Source organism: Chiloscyllium punctatum, chromosome 20, assembly GCF_047496795.1.
Source record: "Chiloscyllium punctatum isolate Juve2018m chromosome 20, sChiPun1.3, whole genome shotgun sequence".
Lineage (NCBI taxonomy): Eukaryota > Metazoa > Chordata > Chondrichthyes > Orectolobiformes > Hemiscylliidae > Chiloscyllium > Chiloscyllium punctatum.
This window is the reverse complement of record NC_092758.1, coordinates 79,118,463-79,141,982: the sequence shown is the minus strand read 5'-3', so window position 1 is coordinate 79,141,982 and position 23,520 is coordinate 79,118,463. Positions and strand designations below refer to the sequence as shown.

Sequence of the window (23,520 nt, the reverse complement as noted above, 5' to 3'; positions counted from 1 at the left end):
TTCTGTCCTGGACACTTCCCAGCTGATCATTCAGCAGGAGCCCCAAGTTTAATTGCATGGGAAGACTTTACAAAAGAGAGCTGACTTCAACAGTCATTCTCATCGACATATCTGACCAATACGCATTGAGCTATGCAGCAGTTTGACAGATAATACAGTTTTCATTCCTGATATTGAAGAACGGGTCATTATTTTCACAGACCAACCCCCCAAAAAAACAGCAACATTTTCCCCCTATCCTGAAATAATCTACTGTTTCCCAGTTAGCAAGAGTGGAACAGGATCAGACCGTTCAGACCTTCAATCTGTTCTGCTACTCAACTTGCTTACGGCTGATCTGTACTCTATTGTCTCCACCTACCATCTTGGATGTGTAATCTGTAACGTTTTTATCCAAGTAAGAAAATTCTTTCAACTTCAGTTTTAACATTTCTAATTGATCAGAAGACTCAGTCACTGTTTGGAAACTTGTTCCAGATTTATGCTCCCCTTTGTATGAGGAGGAGAATTCTTCACATTGCCCCTCAACAGCCAAACTAATTTGGAGGATATGCCCCCTTATTCTGAACTCTCTCAAAATGGGAAAATTGTTGGGCAACCACCCTGCAGACTCAGGGTGGTGTCATTGCCTTTATACTAATGGTGTATACCACAGCCATGCATTAATGTATTCACATTTTTCACCTCAGAAATGCAGCACAGTTATACAGTCACAGAGATTTACAGAACAGAAACAGACCCTTTCGACCAACTTGTCCATGGAGAAAGTGAGGACTGCAGATGCTGGAGATCAGAGCTTAAAAATGTGTTGCTGGAAAAGTGCAGCAGGTCAGGCAGCATCAAAGGAACAGGAGAATCGACATTTTGGGCATAAGCCCTTCTTCAGGAGCCAACTTGTCCATGCCAACCAGATATCTTTAAATAAATCTAGTTGCATTTTCCAGCACTTGGCCCATATCCCTCTAAATCCTTCCCATTCATAAACCCATCCACATATTTCTTAAATGTCGTAATTGTACCAGCCTCCACCACTTCCTCTAGCAGCTCATTCCATAATTACAACAGTTTCTGCATGAAAAAGTTGCTCCTTAGGTCTCTTGTAAATCCTTCCCCTCTCATCATAAACCTATGCCTTTTAGGTTTATATTCCCCCATCCCAGGGAAAAGACCTTGGAGAAAGTGAGGACTGCAGATGCTGGAGATCAAAGTCAAAAAGTGTGGCACTGGAAAAGCACAGCCGGTCAGGCAGCATCTGAGGAGCAGGAGAGTTGAGGTTTCGAGCATAAGCCCTTCATCAGAAATTGACCTTGTCTGTTTACCCTATCTATGCCCCGCATGATTTTATAAACCTCCATAAGGTCACCCCTCAGTCTCTGATGCTCCAGGGAAAACAGCCCCAGCCTATTTAGCCTCTCCCTATAGCTCAAACCTTCCAACCTTGGCAACATGCTTTAAAGCTTTTCTGAATCCTTTCAAGTTTCACAACATCTTTCCTATAGCAGGGAGACCAGAATTGCACACAGTATTCCAAAAGTGGCCTAACCAATGCCTTGTACAGCCACAATATGAATTCCCAACTCATATATTCAATTCTCTGACCAATAAGGGCAAGCATACTAAAAGCTTTCTTCACTATCCTGTTTACCTGGGAGTCCACATTCAAGGAACTATGAACCTGTACTCCAAGGTCTCTTTGTTCAGCAACACTCCCAGGACCTTATCATTAAGTGTCCATGTCCTGCCTTGATTTGTCTTTCTAAAATTTAGCACCTCACATTTTTCTAAATTAAACTCCATCAGCCACTCCTTCACCCAATGGCCCATCTGATCAAAATCCCATTGTACTCCAAGGTAACCTTCTTGATTGTCCACTACACCTCCAATTTTGGTGTCATCTGCAACTATACCTTTTACATTCCCATCCAAGTTTAGTGGGTCAGCCCTGTGACTTCTTGCTCTTTGCTGCTGATGCACTATCACAGAAACTTACAGGTGATTCTTGCATTCTACAAATCTAGCAAAATACCAGAGAATCTGTACCACCCTTCAAAACCCAATCGCTTGAGAAGCTTGCTTGAAGTAGATGCAGTAATAGCATGAAGTCTGCACCAGTACCCCAACAGGTTAAATCATCAGTATAAGTTCAAGCGCTCAATAAAGCATGAAATATCCAGCCAATTATCTTAAGAATCCAATGATATTCTCAGTGGGGAGATCTGAAAACTGAATAGACCATAGAAGGCTGAAAAATGCAGGACATTAAATCACTCCCATGAATGAGTAACAACTTCAGCCTTCAACTGATTTGAACTTCTCCTCTTCCTTCAATCTGTAAATACACCAAATTGTGGAACAGTCCTTCATCTACATTCTCCCCGCACTGAAATCAAGATTTATCAGCTTTTGACTTAGTCTGTTCCCAACACTGCTCTCTATTTTCCATTTCTTCAAAAAAATCCCGACACCTCATTAACTCATCACCACTTCCCGGTTAATCTATTCCTTTCCTTTATCTCATGGGCTCTTAGCTCTCTGCCTCATTTTCTACAAAGTCCTCACCGTCGTGCTTCCCATATACCTCCTGGCAGACTTACCTGTGCAGCTTGACTGAAGGGCTACAATATATCTACTGAAATACATTCTGTATATGGAAGAGTTATGGAGCAACTAAATTATTGCTGCAATTCAGTCACCAGAAAATCGTCACTTAGGCGGAGCTGAGACAGTTACTGCACAGTCGTGTGTGGGTGTTTGTTTCTTCTGGATATTAATAGAATGTGTGTGTTTTATTATTCATTTCATCTTTTACCATTCACAGCTTGTTAATTCGATGAATGATCAAAGGAAAGGCAATGATTTTTTATAAACCTCCTTGTGGATCCAATGCTACAATTCAGTGTCCACAGCCGAACTGAGTAGCCTAAGGAAGGTTTCCCCAAACTGATCCATCATGGAGTGGTCAGCCTAGGAAAACACTGGCAAGTGTGACCACCACATGTCCCTCTCAAGGCAAGTGAGTTGGTATTTGTCTTGAGCAGGGCTGTAAATTTGGACAGTGTTGGAAAGTGGGCAGTATGTGCTTGGCTGTCTGTCATACACCATGCCTGATACTCAGCTTCATTGCACTCAGTTTTTGAACCTCTGCCCCAGTGTGTCATCATGTGCAAGGCTATTAATTTAGGAGCTACTAATTTCTTCCAGTTAAATAATGGGAAGTCCAAACCATTCGTTTCTAGTCAAACTACAAGGTTTGCTTCCCAGCTGCTGACTCGATCTCTCTCTCCATAAAGAGACTGTGAAAGATATGGAACAAGACAACATGCTGGATTTGATGCCAAAGACTTACACAACCGAATGTGTTGCTATTCCAGGAGAGCTGTAACACCAGCATCAAACAGACACAGTAGAAGATTGCCCAGGCACGTCTTAATCAGAAAGATAACCTGAACAGGGCACAGCAAACCTGTCTCTATCACTTACAAAATGATGGCAAGAATCCTCAATAGTCCCATACCATCCTGTCAGTAACCTGACCATCTAAGTTTAGTTCAGTTCCACCAGAACCATTCAAATACAGATCTCCAAACAGTCAAGATGCAGACAGAGTGAATGCTGAATGACCAGTGAGAATAAATGCCCTTGGTATCAGGACAGCATGTGATTGTGCAGAATACCACAAACTTAGTGGATTGAGGAGAGAATCCTCCAGAGGCTGAATTCATACCAGACACATTGGAAAATGGTTAAGGATGCTGTAAACCCTTTATGGGGACCTAAGAGTTCAGCATGACAACGTGTTCCCAACTTGCTTACTGCCAATTCTGCATAGTTCCACTCAAAACCCATCTGCTTGTGAAACCAGGCTACACCGGGACCTGGGACCAAGGCAGAAACCGATGGGGTACCAAAGCAATCAGCATTTTGAATAAAAAGATCCAACCAACTGCCAATGATGATCAATAGCATCGCTATCAGTATCCAAGGACTAGATACTCATATAAAGCAAACACAACAGCAGGGCAGAGGAGACTATCTCCTCGCCTTAAAGTTCACCCTCTGCAATGGATCATTTACCTCAAAGACAAAAGCAGCATCAAAATTGTGGCTGAAGTGTATTCAGAACATAAGCATTGACACCACACCCAACATTAATCAGCAATGCATTATATTACACAGGCAGCCTCGTCACCTGGTACTTAAAATGAGTGGAACGTCTTTGGAATTGTTTTGAAAGTGAAGTTCAGTTGCATTTCATGGAATGATGTATTAAACTGCGAATGCTTTATTGCTGTTGTGTATTAGTCAAAGAAAGTCTACAAGATCTCTGCAAAATTTCTAACATTTGCCACATCAGAGGCCGATCATTTCTAATTTTGTCTGAAGTTTTCTGACAATCTTCCGCTTACTTACTTATTAAAGTTGATTTATCACTCAAAACTGTGCAATTAGTGGGACTATAACCTGGAGTCAATGAGATAAAATTTTAATTTCTCTGCTACCTATAAAGTTGTTATACCTCAGAAGCTTGGGTTGATTAACATTCTGCCCAAAGAATGTCAGCAGTGCCTTGGTTGGACTGCACAGATTTAAGTGCAGAACCAGACTGATGTTCCAGCACAGTACTAGGGGACTGCTGCAATACCAGAGGGTGTCTGCTCAGCTAGGTGCAACAAATGTTTGAGCACCACTGTGAAGGATGGCTAGAGTATTACTGTCCAGATCAATACTTAACCTTCAACAAAATCAAAAAGGGATTATTTGGTCATTATCATTTGCTGCTTTTGGGAATGCTTGTGCTCAAACTGCATGCCCATATCAAGTTTAGGTTGGCCTGAGTTCCTGGAAGGAATGTAAATCCAAATTGTTTTCTATTTAGTTCAACCTTAAATGAATAACCACACTCAGAAACTAGAGGGCACAATGAATAGGGATACAGCGCACAGCACTGCATCTTCTCCTGAGACCAAAACCGGATCACAATGTTGAGACAGAACGGAGCAAGTTTCATTCTAATACTGACCCAACCTGAGAGTGCTCAGTCTCCACCTTCACTGAATCGAATTATTTATTTTAAAAGGAAACACTGCCGTACACCTGGAAGTAAACAGGTTTGTTTCCATTAGAGGAACAGGCAAACTTGACTATCCCTTTGCTTACAGTCACCAATGCTAATAGTTTCTTTGGTGATACACCTGTCAATTTTATTGACAATACTCCTCATGGTGTTCTTGAATATTTCACTATGATAAACATAAGCTGCCGTTTTTAATACTGATACAGGGAGAGTGATCTTGGGAACTAATGTGGCAGATGACAGAATTCATTTGAATGTAAAGTGCCAAAACTGTTGTGTGATTTGGAGTTGTCATCAAAGACGATGTCCTAAAAGGTGGATGCAATACTTCGATGCACAAAATAAAACGTCGGTTTCCTCCGGGTGGTCCGGTTTCCTCCCACAGTCCAAAAATGTGCAGGTTAGGGGAATTGGCCATGCTAAATTGCCCGTAGTGTTAGGTGAAGGGGTAAATGTAGGGGAATGGGTCTGGGTGGGTTGCACTTTGGTGGGTCGGTGTGGACTTGTTGGACTGAAGGGCCTGTTTCCACACTAAGTAATCTAATCTAATCTAAAACAGAAACAGACGATAACAGGGAAAGTGAAAAAGTCATCCAAAATGATACTGAGAGAGGGAGCCTGGTGACACAGTGTCCTGGGATAGATACACTCACACTTGGAATTCTGATTAAAGCTTAAATATCAGACAAAATCTCTCTCACATGTATTAGGTTCCAATCTGTCCTATTTTAGGATCAGCCAGATGATCTGCTTTAATCAATTGTCTGTGTTCAAACATGAAGTAAGGCTGAGAAGTCCAAACTAACTTCACAACATAATGGAACCTCAGAATAAGACTGTTTTTCAATTTGGTGCTGTCTGTCAGAAATAGCTCAAAATTGACTCATGCGTGAAATGAAGAACAAATTTATTTGTATTGATAGAGTAACCTCCTCAACTTTATAATATCCCTAAGTAATTTATAGCCAATGAAAAGCTTCGTTTCAAGTGTTGTCACTGTTATTTGGTAAATAAATGCAGCACCTACTCGCTCAGTGTCCTGGCAAAACGGAAGTCAATGGGAATTTGGAGTGAGAGTGGACAGGAATCTCACCACTGGCTGGAGTCATATCTGACACAAAGGAAGATGGTTGTGGTTTTGGAGGTCAATCATCTCAGCTCCAACATGTCACTGCGGAAGATCCTCAGGGGTGAGTTCTCGGCCCAACCACCTTCAGCAGCTTCATCAATGATCTCCTCTCCACCATAAAAGTTAGAAGTGGGGACGTTTGCAAATGATTGCATGATGTTCAGCAACATTCACTCCTCCTCAGATACAGAGCAGTTCATGCCTTTATGCAGCAAGACATGGGTAATATTCAAACTTGGGCTGATAGGTGGCAAATAACATTTGTGCCACACAAATGTCAGGCAATGATCATCTCCAACAAGAGGGAACCCAACCATCTCCTTTTGACATTAAATAGCATTAACTTTGCTGAAAATCCCACTATTAAATCCTAGGGAGTTACCATTGACCAGAAACTGAACTGGACCAGCTTTATAAATATAGTGGCTACAAGTGCACCTCAGAGGCAAGGAATCCAGCAGCAAGTAATTTACCTCCCGAGTCGCCGAAGTCTGTGCATCATCGACAAGAAACAAATCAGGCATATGATGGAATATTCCCCACTTTCCTGGATGAGAGAGGCTCAAACAACACTCAGGAAGCTTATCATTTTCCAGGACAAAGCAGCCTGCTTTACTGACACCACATCCACGCCCTCCACCACCAACACTCAATAGCAGCATTGTGTACCAGCTACAAGATAGACTGCAGAAATTCACCAAAGATCCTGACATAGCATGGAAACAGGCCCTTGGGCCCAACTTGTCCATGCCGACCAGATTTCTTTGACTGAACTAATCCCATTTGCCTGCGGTTGACCCATATCCCTGTAAACCTGATGTTATTGAGATTGGAAGGCTTGGGCTAGAAGGAGAAGCTGGGACTTCTCTCCCTGCAACGTAAGAGGCTGAGGGACAACCTGATAGAAGTTTATGAAATCATGAGGGGCATAGATAAGATGAATAGCCAAGGTCTTTTCCTCAGTGTAGGGGAGTCCAAAAATAGATTTAAGGTGAAAAGGAAAAGATTTAAAAGTGACCTAAGGGGCAACATTTTCACACAGAGGGTGGTGTGTATATGGAATGAGCTGCCAAAACAAGTGGTAGAGGTGGGTACAATTACAACATTTAAAAAGACATCTGAATGCAAGAATCACCACCCACAAATCCCTCTCCAAACCATTAGATGTCCTGACTTGCAACTAGATCACTGTTCTCATAGAATCACAAACACCCTGCAGTCCGGAAGCAGGCCGTTTGGCCCATCGAGTCCATGCTGACCCTCCAAAGGACATCTCATCCAGACTTCCCTCCCTACCCTATTCCTGTAACCATGACTAATCCACCTAGCCTGCACATCCCTGGACACTATGGGCAATTTAGAATGGTCACTCCAACTAACATCTTTGGACTATGGAAGGAAACCGGAGCACCCAGGTGAAACCCACACAAATACAGGGAGAATGTGCAAACTCCACGTGGACAGTTGCCCAAGGCTGGAGTCGAACCTGTGTCCTTGGCGCTGTGAGTCACCGTGCAGCCCCAAAATTCCTTCAATGTTGCTGGGTCAAAGTCCTGGAACTTGCTCCTTAACAGCACTATGGTGTACCTACACCTCAGACGGCAGCTTCCCAAGGTGGTGGCTCACCTCACCCTCTTCAGGCAGTTAGGGATGGGGAATAAATGCTGACTTAGGCAGTGATTACCACATCATGTGATTGAATAAGTGAGCTTCTAATTTATAAGATTTGGGCATGTAGATTATAACCAGTTGATTTGTTTCACTAATGTCGATTTGGGAATAAATATTGGCCAGAAAATTGGCAGCGTCCACATCGTCTTACATTGGGTATTTTTATCCATAACCCCACAAAAGCAGATATGGCTTGTGTTTAATATCTCATGCAAAAGATGACATCATCAACAGTGCAGCACACCTTCAGAGCCATAAGGGTTGATTATAAACCTGGATTTGTGCTCAGGTCTCTGGAGTGCAACTTGAACTCACAACCTACTCAGAGTGCTGCCATTGAGCCTAGGCTGATACCTAACAATTGGAACAATGATGAGTCAGGGTGCGGAGGTAGCTTTGTGTTACGTGATTTGGGACAACGCTTGGTGCTGATGCTGGAATATGTCTGTGAAATTTGTTAAATGTCTTAAGCAGTGATATCCCTTGCTGTTATGCATGCAACAAATATTTACAAAATTAACTATTCTGATCAACTGGCCTATTTGTTAACTACAGGAACTGAAATGGAGGAAGAGGCAAATGGAGTGAAGGTGTAACATTTCCATCAATGGCCAAGACACTGCAAGAGATGGACCTCATGTATCATATTTAATGATATAAGACACAATGTCCTTCATTAGAAGGATATTCCATTTTTAGCACTTGCACAATAAACACAATGTTATAGTGCTGTGCAGTTATCTCTGACCTTACCCTCACTGAAGAATTCAATTTGATTCAAAGCTTTATTTTTATTTGTGCATAACTGATACGGCTAAAAGATTTTAATTTAAAAAATCATTGAATGTTTTTCTTCCTCGAGACTCCAATATTTAAATATCTGCAACTGAAGCAGGGAACCTTTTTTTTTAAGTTCGAACTTAAAGATCTACCTTTAATGCCTGTGCTCTGCAGTTTCAAGGGCCTAGTTTCTATGGCAACACATTATAGTGCTTGCTGTTTTTGTTTAAGAGGTGCTCTGAGCACCAGCACACATTTAGAGTTGGCAGTAAGAGGGATCCATTTTCCCTGAAAGTTTCTTCCATCCCCTGTTCCTCCTTAACCTTTGCTATCAGGAAATTCCATGGGTGTTGGCCTCATTCAGAACGATCTGTTTTCATAAGACAGCTTAAGACAGTAACGTTTGGGCATGCTATTCGACTATGGAAAGCATCACACCAAACCTGTAATAGATATCACTGAACAGCGATTCAGTGTGGGATTGGTAGCTGTCACTCAGTAACATACTTTTCCTCCAAATCTGGTCTTAACGGACAATGCAAAATTAGAATCAGAAGATATCATTCTGCCCATCATGTCAGTTCCAGCTACCAACTGGTCCCACTCTGTGTCTTTCGCCATGGCCATTCAATTGTCTTTTTCCTCTAAGTATTTATTCTATTTCTATTCAAAAGTCATCTCCTTCTACCATTTTTCAGGTGATGAATCCCAGATGATGGAAACTTACCACCAAGTTAAAACATTCCTCTTTGCCCAATGCCTTAAAATCTAGGTCTGTCAGCGAAACAGTTTCTCCTCATTTACTCAGTTCAGCCCCTCAAAACTAAAACTTGTGCTTTATGAAATGGAACACTTTAGGCAAGCAGGATTAACCAGACCTTCAAAATATATTTAAAGATTAAAATCTATTTTGAACTTAAAAAACATTAACTGGCCTGATGGCTTAGGGATTAGCTGTTCCACTTGGGATGGAACTGAGTCATATTGAGCAAGAAGGTGCCTGTTTATTCCCTTGTGCACGTTGAGCTCACTGATCTCTGTTGGTGCTGTAGAGGGGATCTACATTTAGCCCCACTGGTATTGAGTGAGGGAGGAGCTGAAGACTATAGAGAATTCCTCAGGGATTTTGTTATTGCCACTAATCACGGTATCAAGGCACTGCAGAGTGGAACATAAGGTTTGGCATCAAGTTGAATTTTACTGCATTTTCTGTAAAAGTTAATTCATTATGTTTCAGAACATAGAACATTACAGCGCAGTACAGGCCCTTCGGCCCTTGATGTTGCGCTTTTAGAATGTACTTTTACGAATTTTATGAATGATGAATACTTTGGGATATTGGTTTGGGTGTCCAAATTTTAACCTTGGTCCCTATTCCTCATAATTATCCACTGACTTCTGCCAGGATAACAGCAGTTATAAACAGCAGAGGAGTGCAGTTGCTAACAGCCTTCACGGTTGGACAACGCGTACACTCCAGGACCACAGATGAAGTACAGAAAGGGCACAATTTATATGCTGTTGGGTTTATAACCAAACTCAGATTAGTGTAGTTCAAGTAAACCATAAAGATGGGACCCTAACGTTTTGTTAAAATGATGCACCATTTTGAGCCCAGTCAGTGCCCAATGAACCATCTGTGAAGAAATATTGAAAATGAAAACCAAGCACAAAAGATCAATTTCTCTGCCACTCTTGCATATTGTTGTGCAAATATTTAATAATTTTAAAGATTTCAAGTTATTGCCATGATTCAGAAACAAGATTTTGAGCTTTTGTTGCTTGCTCGTCTTCCTTTCCTTCATCTCATCGTCTTGCTCCTGTTTAGTTTTAGCTTCAACAAAATAGGGTGAGACATTGATAAATGCCTTTCCCCACCGTGTAAAAGCAAAACGTTCTTATGTACATTATAAATGTCGCAATTGCCAATAGTTAGTGCCATGAGAACAATTATAACCACCTTGTATATGGATTGCAACACGTATACAGCGCACCCTCCTAATCTTTCAACAACTCATTAGGTTTAGAATTAATGACAAGCAAAAAGAGAACAGGCTGGGAACAGACAGCCGAGCTATTAAGGAGAAGCAGCTCCACCTGGAACAGAGAGAGCAGCCTTCAAGTCAATGGTGGGAAGCTAAAAGAAAGGATGGTAGGGGGGTGTTGGAGGGGAACTTCTCCTGGCTGCTGTGAACAATAATTTCTAATTTTAGAGAGAATTAACAGCTGTTTTACGGTGTCTCGTAAAATGAGAGTTATCACACTTTGCAGGAGAAACCAATCAAGAGTTCCTGACAGACTTATCACGGAGATTTGAAATGAGGGTGACATCTGTTTTTGGAAGTTGGGTGTCAGCACCAACAAATTGTGACTGCGGCGTGACGCGGAATTATAAGCCTCAATCAAGTCACATTTCTGTGTGACACGTGCTTAATTGTTTCAATTTGAAATCTGGCAAAATGGATTTGTGAAGCAAATCAATCATCGCCTCATTTTGCTGGCCTCGGATTTGCAGATTACAGTGCTGCCCTTAATAAGGCAGGTCCTTTACTGCAGCTAAAGCAGGCCTCTAGTGCTGAGTTCACCAACACATTCTCAAGGGCAATGAGGCAAGGACAATCAATGCTGGCGAGACCGGCAACACCCCCCCAGCCCAGGAACATCATAAAACTAAAAGTCGCAGATTGTTACGATGATTAATAGCTGTTACAGAATGCACTGCCCGAAAGAATGGAGGAAGCAGCTTCCAGAATATAGTTCGAAAGAGATTTGGATCAATAGTGGAATGGGAAAGTAATTACACAGCTATGTGGAAAGAGTTGAGGACTGAACTAATTGAATAATTTTTCCAAAAAGCCAGCATAATCCCACTTGGCCAAGTGGTCTTCCTGTGAGCACTGTCCCAATGATTGTCCTTAGTTTGTGAATTCAGCTGAGTCAATGCTAGATTCTAAAAGTATTGTTATTACTGTTTAACAGATCAATTTAGCAGATTACAAAAACTTGGATCAAGGCTTCTAAATTACTATGAATAAAACTCAGAAAAAAGGAAAGAACTTACATTTATAAAGAGCCTTCCATAACTTTACAGCTAATAAAGTACATTTTTTGAAATGTAGCTATTGTTGTAATGATGGGAAGATGGCAGCCAATTTGTCCACAGCAAGCTTGTAAAAATAGCAATGTATTCAAATTAGTTAGCCTGCTATAGTAATACAGGTTGGAGGGTAAATATTGGTCAGGCCACTGAGGAGAACTCCCCTGCTCTTCCTCAATGTACTTATGGGATTAGAATGTCAGAAGGAGCCTTAGTTTAACGTTTCATCTGAAAGCTGGCCTGTAACCTCCAACTGTAGGACTTGAAGTTATGACCTTCTGACCCAATAGGCAAAGCACTATTAGTCAGTAGACAATAGACAATAGGTGCAGGAGTAGGCCATTCTGCCCTTCGAGCCTGCACCACCATTCAATATGATCATGGCTGATCATCCTTAATCAGTATCCTGTTCCTGCCTTATCTCCATGACCCTTGATTCCACTATCCTTGAGAGCTCTATCCAACTCTTTCTTAAATGAATCTAGAGACTGGGCCTCCACTGCCCTCTGGGGCAGTGCATTCCACACAGCCACCACTCTCTGAGTGAAGAAGTTTCTCCTCATCTCTGTCCTAAATGGTCTACCCTGAATTTTTAAGCTGTGTCCTCTGGTTCTCACCCATCAGCGGAAACATGTTTCCTGCCGCCAGAGTGTCCAATCCTTTAATAATCTTATATGTCTCAATCAGATCCCCTCTCAGTCTTCTAAACCTCAAGGGTATACAAGACCATTCGCTCCAGTCTTTCAGCATAAGGTAGTCCCGCCATTCCAGGAATTGACCTCGTGAATCTACGCTGCACTCCCTCAATAGCCAGAATGTCTTTCCTCAAATTTGGAGACCAAAGCTGCACACAGTTCTCCAGGTGTGGTCTCACCAGGGCCCTGTACAGCTGTCAAAGAACCTCCTTGCTCCTATACTCAATCCCTCTTGTTATGAAGGCCAGCATGCTATTAGCCTTCTTCACTACCTGCTGTACCTGCATGCTTACCTTCATTGACTGGTGTACAAGAACACCCAGATCTCTTTGTACTACCCCTTTACCTAAATTGATTCCATTTAGGTAGTAATCTGCTTTCCTGTTCTTGCCACCAAAGTGGATAACCATACATTTATCCACATTAAACTGCATCTGCCATGCATCTGCCCACTCACCTAACCTGTCACCCTGTAAGCTCCTAACATCCTCCTCACATTTCACCCTGCCACCCAGCTTAGTATCATCAGCAAATTTGCTGATGTTATTACTAATACCATCTTCTATATCATTAATATATATTGTAAAAAGCTGCGGTCCCAGCACTGATCCCTGTGGTATCCCACTGGTCACAGCCTACCATTCCGAAATGGAGCCGTTTATCACTACTCTGTGTTTCCTATCAGCCAACCAACTTTCAATCCAAGTTAGTACTTTGCCCCCAATACCATGCGCCCTAATTATGCTCACTAACCTCCTATGTGGGACTTTATCAAAAGCTTTCTGAAAGTCCAGGTACACTACATCTACTGGATCTCCCTCATCCATCTTCAGAGTTACATCCTCAAAAAATTCCAGAAAATTAGTCAAGCATGATTTCCCCTTCATAAATCCATGCTGACTCTGACCTAATCCTGTTACTACCATCCAGATGTGTCGTAATTTCATCCTTTATAATAGACTCCAGCACCTTTGCCAACACGGAGGTCAAACTAACTGGTCTATAATTTCCTGCTTTCTCTCTCCCACCTTTCTTAAAAAGTGGAACATCAGCCACCCTCCAATCCGCAGGAACTGATCCCGAATCTATCGAACTCTGGAAAATAAATCACCAACGCATCCACGATTTCTCGAGCCACCTCTTTCAGTACCCTGGGATGTAGACCATTAGGCCCCGGGGACTTATCAACCTTCAGACCTAACAGTCTCTCCAATACCAATTCCTGGCAAATATAAATTCGCTTAAGTTCAGGTCCTTCAGCCGCTGTTACCTCAGGGAGATTGCTTGTGTCTTCCCCAGTGAACACATATCTGAAGTACCAGTTCAACTCTTCTGCCATTTCTTTGTTCCCCGTAATATATTCCCCTGTTTCTGTCTTCAAGGGCCCAATTTTAGTCTTTACCATCTTTTTGCCTTTCACATACCTAAAAAAGCTTTTACTATCCTTTTTTGGCCAGTTTACCTTTGTACCTCATTTTTTCTCTGAATATTTCCTTCTTAGTAATCCTCTGTTGTTCTTCAAAAGCTTCCCAGTCCTCCATTTTCCCCTTATCTTTGCTATGTTATACTTTTTCTCTTTTAACTTGATATGTTTCTTAACTTCCCTCGTCAGCCACCCATGCCTCCTCCTAGGATCTTTCTTCCTTTTTGGAATGAACTGTTCCTGCATCTTCTGCATTATACACAGAAATATCCGCCATTGTTCCTCCACTGTCATCCCTGTTAAGGTATTGCACCATTGAACTTTGGCCAGCTCCTCCCTCATAGCTCCATAGTTCCCTTTATTCAACTGAAATATTGTCATTTCCGATTGTACCCTCTCCCTCTCAAACTGCAAATTGAAGCTTATTGTATTATGGTCACTACTTCCCAATGGCTCCTTCACTTCGAGGTCCCTGATCAATTCTGGTTCGTTGCACAATACCAGATCCAGAATTGCCTTCTCCCTGGTAGGCTCCAGCACCAGCTGTTCTAAGAATCCATCTTGGAGGCACTCCACAAAGTCTCTTTCTTGAGGTCCAATACCATCCTGATTCTCCCATCTACCTGCATGTTGAAATCCCCCATAACAACTGTAGTAACATCTTTGCGACAGGCCAATTTCAGCTCCTGATTCAACTTACATCTGACATCCAGACTACTGTTTGAGGGCCTGTAGATAACTCCCAAGAGGATCTTTTTACCCTTAGAATTTCTCAGCTCCATCCACACTGACTCTACCTCCCCTGATTCCAGGTCTCCCCACGCAAGGGGCTGAATATCATTCCTTACCAACATGGCCACCCCACCCCCTCTGCCCGTCAGTCTGTCCTTACGATAGCACGTGTAGCCTTGAATATTCATTTCCCAGGCCCTGTCCACTTGAAGCCACGTCTCAGTTATCCCCACAATATTGTATCTGCCAATTTCCAAAAGAGCCTCAAGCTCATCCATCTTATTTCTAATGCTTCGTGCATTCATGTATAGTATTTTTAATTTATTATTGCCCTCACCCTTCCCATCAACTCCTATTTCACTCAACCTTACAGCATGATCCCTTTTTGCACAGCTAACATGTAAAATACGTTGTTGCGCAGTAACTATACACACCTCAAATCCTAAGTAACCTTTGGTGGTAGAAGCATAGTTTACACAAAAAGGATTTGGCCAGGGGCCCTAACCAACTGCAAATCTTTCTCCACAACAGATTATTGGCTTCAAATGTTCCCTAAAGGATTAACTTTCCACAACTTCTGCTTTTGGTCCATGCTTCCTGAGCATGACCTTCTATTTTAAATCTGTCAGTCACAAAGAGACTGAAGGCAGGTGTAATGTCCAACATTGTTCCTATCCCAAGGGAGAGTTCTGTGCCAGGGACTTTAATTGGGAATTGCTGTCCATAGCTCTTAGCCAACTGGCTCTATTTACAAGGTCACTGGAGCAGATATTTATGCTGCTCCTATTGGAGAGGATGAATTCTGTACACAGATCCGTAACCAGATGGGTTCACGATATTTGTTAATCTGAACAGAAAATCATTTCTGTGTTCTGACAGTGGAAACAGCAGATGGTGAGGGAGAGCAGTGCATTCAGCAAAAACGTGAGCTTACTTCAACTTGACTGGTTTGATGGGATTGAGCTGCAGATAGTTTCAAATCAGCTTAATTGTAGAATGATACAGCACTGCAGGAGGGAGTATTCTGCACATCATGCCTATGCTGGCTTTAACAAAGAACTAACTAATTTGTCCCACTACCTTGCTCTTTCCCGAAGTCCCGCAAACTTTCTTATTTTCAAACCAATTCCCCTAATTTTTAAATTACTGCTGAATCCAGTTCCACACCCTACCAAGCAGCGCATTCCAGATCAGAACAACTCACTGCATTATATATTTCTTTGCATCTCTCGTCTTCCTCCCTTCTCCAACTTTCTTTAAATCTGTGTAATCTGTTTGGCACTTCGCTGTCAATTTTTTCCTACTAGTTCAATCAAAACCCTTAAATTTTTAGATGTCCCCTTAGCTTTTTTTGCTCCAAAGAGGACACTCCCAGTCTCTCCGGGTAACTGAAGCCCCTCATCCCTGGTGTCTTTCTACCACGTCTCCTCTCCCGGTTTCTCTTTTCTGTAGAGAGTCAAGTTGCCAGTCAGTGAATGAAACTAAATTTGCTGGGTACTGTCAACAGCAGGAAATGTGGCTTGAGGATTAGCTTGGAGCTGAGGAGGTGACAGGGAGCAAGAGCGGAAGTGAAGAGAAGCTCTGTAACCCAGCCAGGTTTGCTTGGCTGAGACACAGGGCTGAGCTGGACCTGAAGATACAAATAAGCAGCTGGCTAGCCTTGCCTCCAAACACCGTCATCCAATTACTGCACAGACATTATTGTTGGGCTTCAGGCAGTAGACAATTTGTCAGTGATTCTCCTGACTTCAGGAACAGTGGCTCCTCTTTCCATTTGTCAATTTACAAGCTCCTAGCCTCAGTACTGAGTCCAGCAATTATATATCTTAATAACTGTTTTATCTTTCTTGCACAACATGTAAAATGATTGCAGTTTCTCTGGTTCCATATTTAGTTCCCATATTTCACACCAACATTCTGGTAAAACGTCACAGACCTGAAATGTTAACTCGATGTTTCTCTGTTCACAGGTGTTGCCCAAAATGCTGAGTATTTTCAGCATCTTTTATAGAGTCATCGAGATATGCAGCGCTGAAACAGACCTTTCGGTCCAACTCTTCCATGCCGATCAGATATCCTAAATTAATCTAGTCCCATTTATTAGCATTTAACCCATATCCCTCTAAACTCTTCCTATTCATATACCCATGCAGATGTTTTCTAAATGTTGTGATTGCACCAGCCTCCACCACCAACTTTGTCAGCTCATTCCATCGACATACCACCCTTGGCATGTATTTATTTCAGATGTTTAGCTTTTTGTCATTACACAGTGTCACTTTTACAGCACTTTGTGTGACACTAGCAGCTCTCTGATAACTGGCCCAAGTGCAATGTCAGTATGGTATTTCACTGCACAGGGTCAATACTCAATCGGTCTTGCAGGACACTGTGATCAATTGTACAACCCCAGTCTAAAGGAGAGCAGCTAACCCACTCGGAGTGATCTCCTATCCTATGATCTGGATTTAATCATTGCACCATTTCAGAGAATAATTTGAACACAACTGGCTGTAATACGTAGAGACATTCTGCAACATTCAATTGCACAGATTGTAATGCATTTCAGGGACCTGGATTTTGAACGCAAATATTGGGCCCAGCTGGAAAGGAACTGTGCACATCAGCTAAAGACAGATATCAGCACAAAATTCCGAGGAACTACCTCCTGTGCAAGTCTGCAACACAGAATGAGGCAGGAAATCGAGCCAAAGGTAGGTCAAAATAAAGTGCACACTTGTTTAGACAACTCTTGGGCTGCAAATAGGGATCCAGATTCCAACACACACTGAATTAGCAACAGGCTGTACATTTAAATGCAAATGCGATTTGTTTCCTGTCTGCTTTTGACAGATGCCAGGGGTCAAATCCCATCTTTACGTTCAAATGTGCCGGCTCCTGATAAGAAACATTCACCTCCCGTTATAACATGGCAAGCAGGATATCATCACTCAGGCGGGTTAGCTGTCGTAATTACATCAGCACACTCCAGTGCAGTCAGCCCCCAAGAAATTAGACAGCAGATACATTAAAATCTGAAACCAATTTATATACTGCAGCTACAACACTGGCCTTGGGTTTCAACAAAACACATTCAGAAAGCTTCAAAATGATTGATTCCTTTTTTTCCCATCTATAACTTTCCTGAGGGATAAACACATTTCAAGTTTAAACAGAGCGGAATTGTAACTTGCTTCTCACCAAGCAATGCTGCCTCCTGGTCCAGGAACAGCTCAAATTCAACATTCTTATCCTTGTCGTTTGAACCTTGTACCTCCACAACCTCTGTCAACCCAGGAAATTAGGGGATCTGGGAACAGTGTGGGCAGGTGGAGACAAGTTAGATGAACAGCCAATACGTTGCTGACTGGTGGCTAAAACTTGGGGGACCAAATGTCCAAGTCTAGCTTACATTTCTCACCTCCTTATGACTCGACAATATCTGCGTCCATCCAATTTGGGCCTTTTCTCAATTCACCATGCTTTCTTCAGCCTGTGCCTTAAGTTCTGGAATTTCATCCCTTACTCTAGCTGGACCTTCCCTGTATTTGTAACAGCAACTAGGAATTTCAAAGACAAAACTGAAATTGCTGGAGAAACTCAGCAGGCCTAGCAGCATCTATGGTAAGGAAGTTGAGTTAATATTTCACGCCCTGAGACTCTTCATCAGAGCTCCTAGTGCCTTGAAAGAAATGGCATTTATGCTGAAGCCAAAGTGGAGAGCCGGAGAGGAGAGGTGAATGGATAGGTGCAGACGAGAAACAAAAAATGCTGGAAATCACAGTGGGTCAGCCAGCATCTGTGGAGAGAGAGCGAGCTAATGTTTTGGGTCTTGATGACTCTTCATCAGAGCTGACATGAAGTGTGTGTGGGGGGGGGGCTGCATTTTTACAATAGCGTGGGGGAGAAAGGGTGCTGATAGTGCAGATTAAGCGATCGGAATGTAGAATGGCAGAACAATAGTGTGTTTTGCTGCCAAACTGGGAACCAAAAGAGATGGTCCCACTGGAGTAGGGGGGAGGTGAGAGAGTTCATGATGACAGAGGATGCAACAAGTGAAGCTGAAAGAAAGGGAAGAAATGGGAGTGAGTTCACAATCTGAATGTGTTGAACTCAATATTAAGGTCAGAAGGTTGTAAAGTGCCAAATCTGAAAGATGAGATGTTGTTCCTCCAATTTGCACTGTGATTTGCTGGAGCATTGCTGCATACCGAGGACAGACCAGTAGGTATGCGAAGAGGACGCTGTGTTAAAATGACCAGCTACAGGGAGGTCAGAGTCAGGCTTGTGCACAGAACGGAGATGTTCTGCAAAGCAGTCACCCAGTAGGTGGCAACAGAGCCCAGAGAGAGAGAGACGTGAAAGGGGTAGATAAACGAGGGCGTTATGGATAGTAGGCCAGGACAGAAGAAAGGCTGAGTAAGTGTTAATAAGAGCCAAGAGTGAGAAAGTGGGTGAACTGTGCTGACTGCAACCCATATTATGTGATAATGGGCTTAGGACTATGTGGGAATGGGTGACTGTGCTCAAACTATCCCATGTCATAACAGGATCGGGTGTATGGTGGGGGGGGGAGCGGTGGTGGGAGGTGAAAAACCTGCAAGGATGGAATCAGGCTCTGAAGTTATTTTCATTTAGAGTTTTATAGTGCCTTCCATGTATTTGAATAGAACTACTCCAAAATGCTTCACTAGAGCATCATAAAGCATATAATCAGAGGTGCGCAAGAGATACAACAATGAAAACAAATACCTTGGATATTTATAGTGCTGGAGGAAATTAAAAAGGGAAATGACAAGTCCATGGAGGTATCTGAAAGCAAGAATGAGAATTTTGAAATTCAGACATGGGTCAACCTGTACAATGTAGGTTAGTGAGAACAAGGTGATTAGTGAACAGGATTTGGAGTGCGTAAGGTCATCAGATCTCAAGTTTATGGAGGATAGTATGTGGAAAACCAGCCAGCTTTGTTGAAATAGCCCGGCCCAGAGGTATCCAAGGGATGAATTAGAGGTCTAATAGCAGATGAGCTCAGACAGGGGCCAAGCTGGGAGTTGTTAAAGAGGTGAAAATAGATGGACCTAGTGATGGCCTGGATGTATGAGTAGAACTTCATTGGAAATCAAATATGTCACCAAAGTTTGGAGTAATCTGTTTGATAGCTAGGGAATGGGGATTAAGACTGATACAACAGTTTCCCAAATTCTAATTGGAAGATATTTCTGCTCATCCAGTATTGGATGTCAGATAATCAATCTGACAAATTAGTATCAGTAGAGAATCAAGAGTGATAATGAGTTACAGCTGAGAGTTGCCATTGTACATGTGAAAGATAGTACTGCCCTTTTGGAAGATATTTCCAAGGGCAGTCAAAAATAGACAAATAGATGGCCAAGGATATGTTCTTATGGAAAAACAGAGGTCATTGGATTACCCCAATCTCTCAGCCCTTCATTCCTTACTGGGCGGCACGGTGGCACAGTGGTTAGCACTGCTGCCTCATAGCGCCAGAGACCCGGGTTCAATTCCTGCCTCTGTGTGGAGTTTGCACATTCTCCCCCTGTCTGCGTGGGTTTCCTCCGTGTGCTCCGGTTTCCTCCCAAGTCCAAAAATGTGCAGGTTAGGTGAATTGGCCATGCTAAATTGCCCGTAGTGTTAGATGAAGGGGTAAATATAGGGGAATGGGTCTGGGTGGGTTACTCTTCGGCGGGTCGGTGTGGACTTGTTGGGCCAAAGGGCCTGTTTCCACACTGTAAGTAATCTAATCTAAACAGGAGCAGATTTTCTTGAGCTATTCCTGCTAATTTAACCAGTGCCCAAAGCTCAGAAAAGTGGATGAATTCCTTAAATCCTATCCAGACATGTGAACAGGCTGATTCAGAAATATTAGGCATGGATATTATAGTTTTGCAGAATCCAACATACATTTATTATAACCAGTTATTGTATGCAAACAGTGCATTCCTTAGCTAGGTGGGTTAACCATGGTAAGTGCAAGGTTGCAGTGGGATATTCTTTGGTGGGCTGGTGCAGACTCAAAAGGGCTGATGACCTCTTTCTGCACATGAGGAGCCGGTGTTGGACTGGGGTGGACAAAGTTAAAAATCACACGACACCAGATTATAGTCCAATAGGTTTACTTGGAAGCACCAGCTTTTGGAGCGCCGCTCCTTCATCGGTAGCTGTGATGAACTACCTGAAGGAGCAGCACTCTGAAAGCTAGTGCTTCCAAGTAAACCTGTTGGACTATAAATTGGTGTCATGTGATTTTTAACTCATTCTGCACTGTAGGGATTCTAGCATTCCACAATTCACATAAGCATCTGGGCTAACATTAAGCTATTAGGCGACAACAGTTGAGTGTTATGCTTCAAGCGATCAAAGCTAAAATGGAGTCTGACATCTTCGTACCCTCAGCTCTCATTCTGTGATATAATGGCGATATCATAAGTTTGTTTCTTAAAGGCATACTGACTTTGAGACATAACCTAGCTCTTTTAAAATCTGATTTGAAAGGCAGCACCTTTCACAGTATAGCACTTCCCCAGTATTACAATGCATTGTCAGTCTAGACTATGTATCTGGATTTAACCCAGGACTTTCTGACTCTGAGGTGAGCATGCTCTGAAAGGTGCGCTGACTCCTAAAAACCGAACATTGGTTCAGAGAATGAGGCAAATGATCTCTAAAGAATGACACCTGTATTAAAAACTACCATAAAAAACTTTTTCATTGATTTATTGTCATGTGTCCCAAAGTACAGGGAAAAGTTTTGTTTATGAGCAGCACAGGCAGATCAGAGTAAGCAAGGATGTACAGATGAAAAAGACTTAGAGGCATATTGCACACGGCATGCGCTAGGCAAGATCAACGTTAACAAGATTAGCATTATTTGAGGCAACAGAATCCATTCATCATCACTCTAGTAACGGCCGGGAAGAAACTGTTCCTGAACCTGCTGGTGCGTGTATCTTCTAGGTAAAAACAATGACTGCAGATGCTGGAAACCAGATTCTGGATTAGTAGTGCTAGAAGAGCACAGCAGTTCAGGCAGCATCCAAGGAGCAGCGTATCTTGTATCTTCTGCCTGACACAAGAGGTTGGAGGAGATCGTTGGTTCGATGGGTCTTTAATGATGTTGGCAGACTTTCTGTAGCGGCGAGGCATGTGAATGGAGGCCATAGATGGAAGGCTGGCTTCCGTGATGGTCTGCGCTGTTGTTTCTTACAGTCCTGGGGAGAGCAATTGCCGTACCTGGCTGTTATGTACCCAGACAGTATGCATGCTTTCAATGGTGTATCTGTACAAGTGAGTGAGGGTCCTTATGGACATGCCAAATTTCCTGAGCAGCCTGAGGTAGAGGCGTTGTTGTGCCTTGTTGACTATCGCATCTACGTGGGAAGTCCAGGACAGGTTTTCAGTTATTGTCACTCCAAGGAACTTGATGCATTCTACCCTCTCAACCTCCGTTCCATTGATGCACACGGAAGCGCGTGGTTCTGCTTTCTGTCTGAAGTCAATGGTCAGTTCTCCTGTTTTGCCGACATTGAGAGAGAGGTTGTTCTCATTGCACCACCAAGCCCTTTATCTCCCTTCGGTATTTTGGCTCACCATTGTCCTACCACAATCTGTCCTACCACAATGGTGCCATCGGCAAACTTGTAGATGAAGTCCGTTTGGAATTTGGCAACAGTCGTGGGTGTACAGGGACTACAGTAGGGGGCTGAGAACACATCCATGGTGGGTATTACTGTGGAGATAGTGCAGTTACCTATCTTCATTGATTATAGTCTGTGGGTCAGAAAGCTGAGGATCTCTTTGCAGAGGACGGAGCCAAGACCAAGTTCACCGAGTTTTGAGATCAGTCTAGATGGGATAATGGTGTTACTGCCGGAGCTGTAGTCAATGAGCAAGAGTCTGACACAGATGTCTTTGTGTCATGACAGGCCAAATTTGGAAATTGATGTTGTTAATTCTAAATTTATGTCAACAAGGTAATACGATCCTGAAGAATTAGGCTGAGAGGACTATTCTCCTATACAGTATGAATGCAGGGTAACAAAATCTCAGCAGACCTATCAATAGAGCAGAGTCTTGGTGGGTTTGATTTCCCATAGCCTTTGTAGTCTATATGGCATCTGGATCCAATTGTGTTTGAACTCTTATTTTGGAAGACAAAAGGATCGGGATATTGCATGGACAGAGTTCTGGTTTTGAATGGAATCAACAAGTTAAAGATTGTAATCTTCCCCCTCCTAGCTCCCACAGATGGAAATCTTGCATTATTATACAGCGTGACCCATACGTGAATCCAGACCCATAGCAATGTAGTTGACTCATAGCTGTCCTCTTTTTTTCAATACACTGAGGAACTGTTCCAGTGATGTCCCGTGGCTGAGATGGCGAGCAACTAAACCATCACCTTCATGGCTAGAAACGTCTAGATTCCCCTGGTTCCCAACCACTCACATTTTGCTAGGATTTCTTGATGCCAAACTTGATATAAATGGCTGTCACATTCAATTCAATTCTGGAGTTAAGCTCTTTCGTCCGTGTTTGGGCCAAGGTTATAATGAGATGAGAAGCTGAGTGGCCCTGCGTAACAGTCCCTTGTTGACAACTTATTTCATCAGTTTGCAGATGACTGGGGAGATAGTGGCAAAGTGGCAATGTCACTGGATTCATAATGCAGAGGTCCAGGACACAAGTTCAAATCCCATCACGGTCCTGTTAATAAAACGGGACTACATTTCCAGTCTCAGTAATGGTGACCACGAAACAGTCATTGATTGAGGTGGAAACACATTTGATTGCCATCCTTAGCACAACTGACCTATATGTGACTCCAGACCCACAGTGAGTTTGTTGATTTTTAACTGCCCTGTGAAATGACTGAGGAAGATACTCAGTTCAGTGCAA

General features: G+C 42.7%; 1 protein-coding gene across 4 annotated transcripts in view; it reads right to left on the bottom strand.

Annotated features, from left to right (window-relative positions):
* The window catches only part of LOC140492212 (serine/threonine-protein phosphatase 2A 55 kDa regulatory subunit B beta isoform), a 580,700-nt gene that overhangs the window by 80,669 nt on the left and 476,511 nt on the right, over positions 1-23,520 (bottom strand). The window lies entirely within an intron of this gene.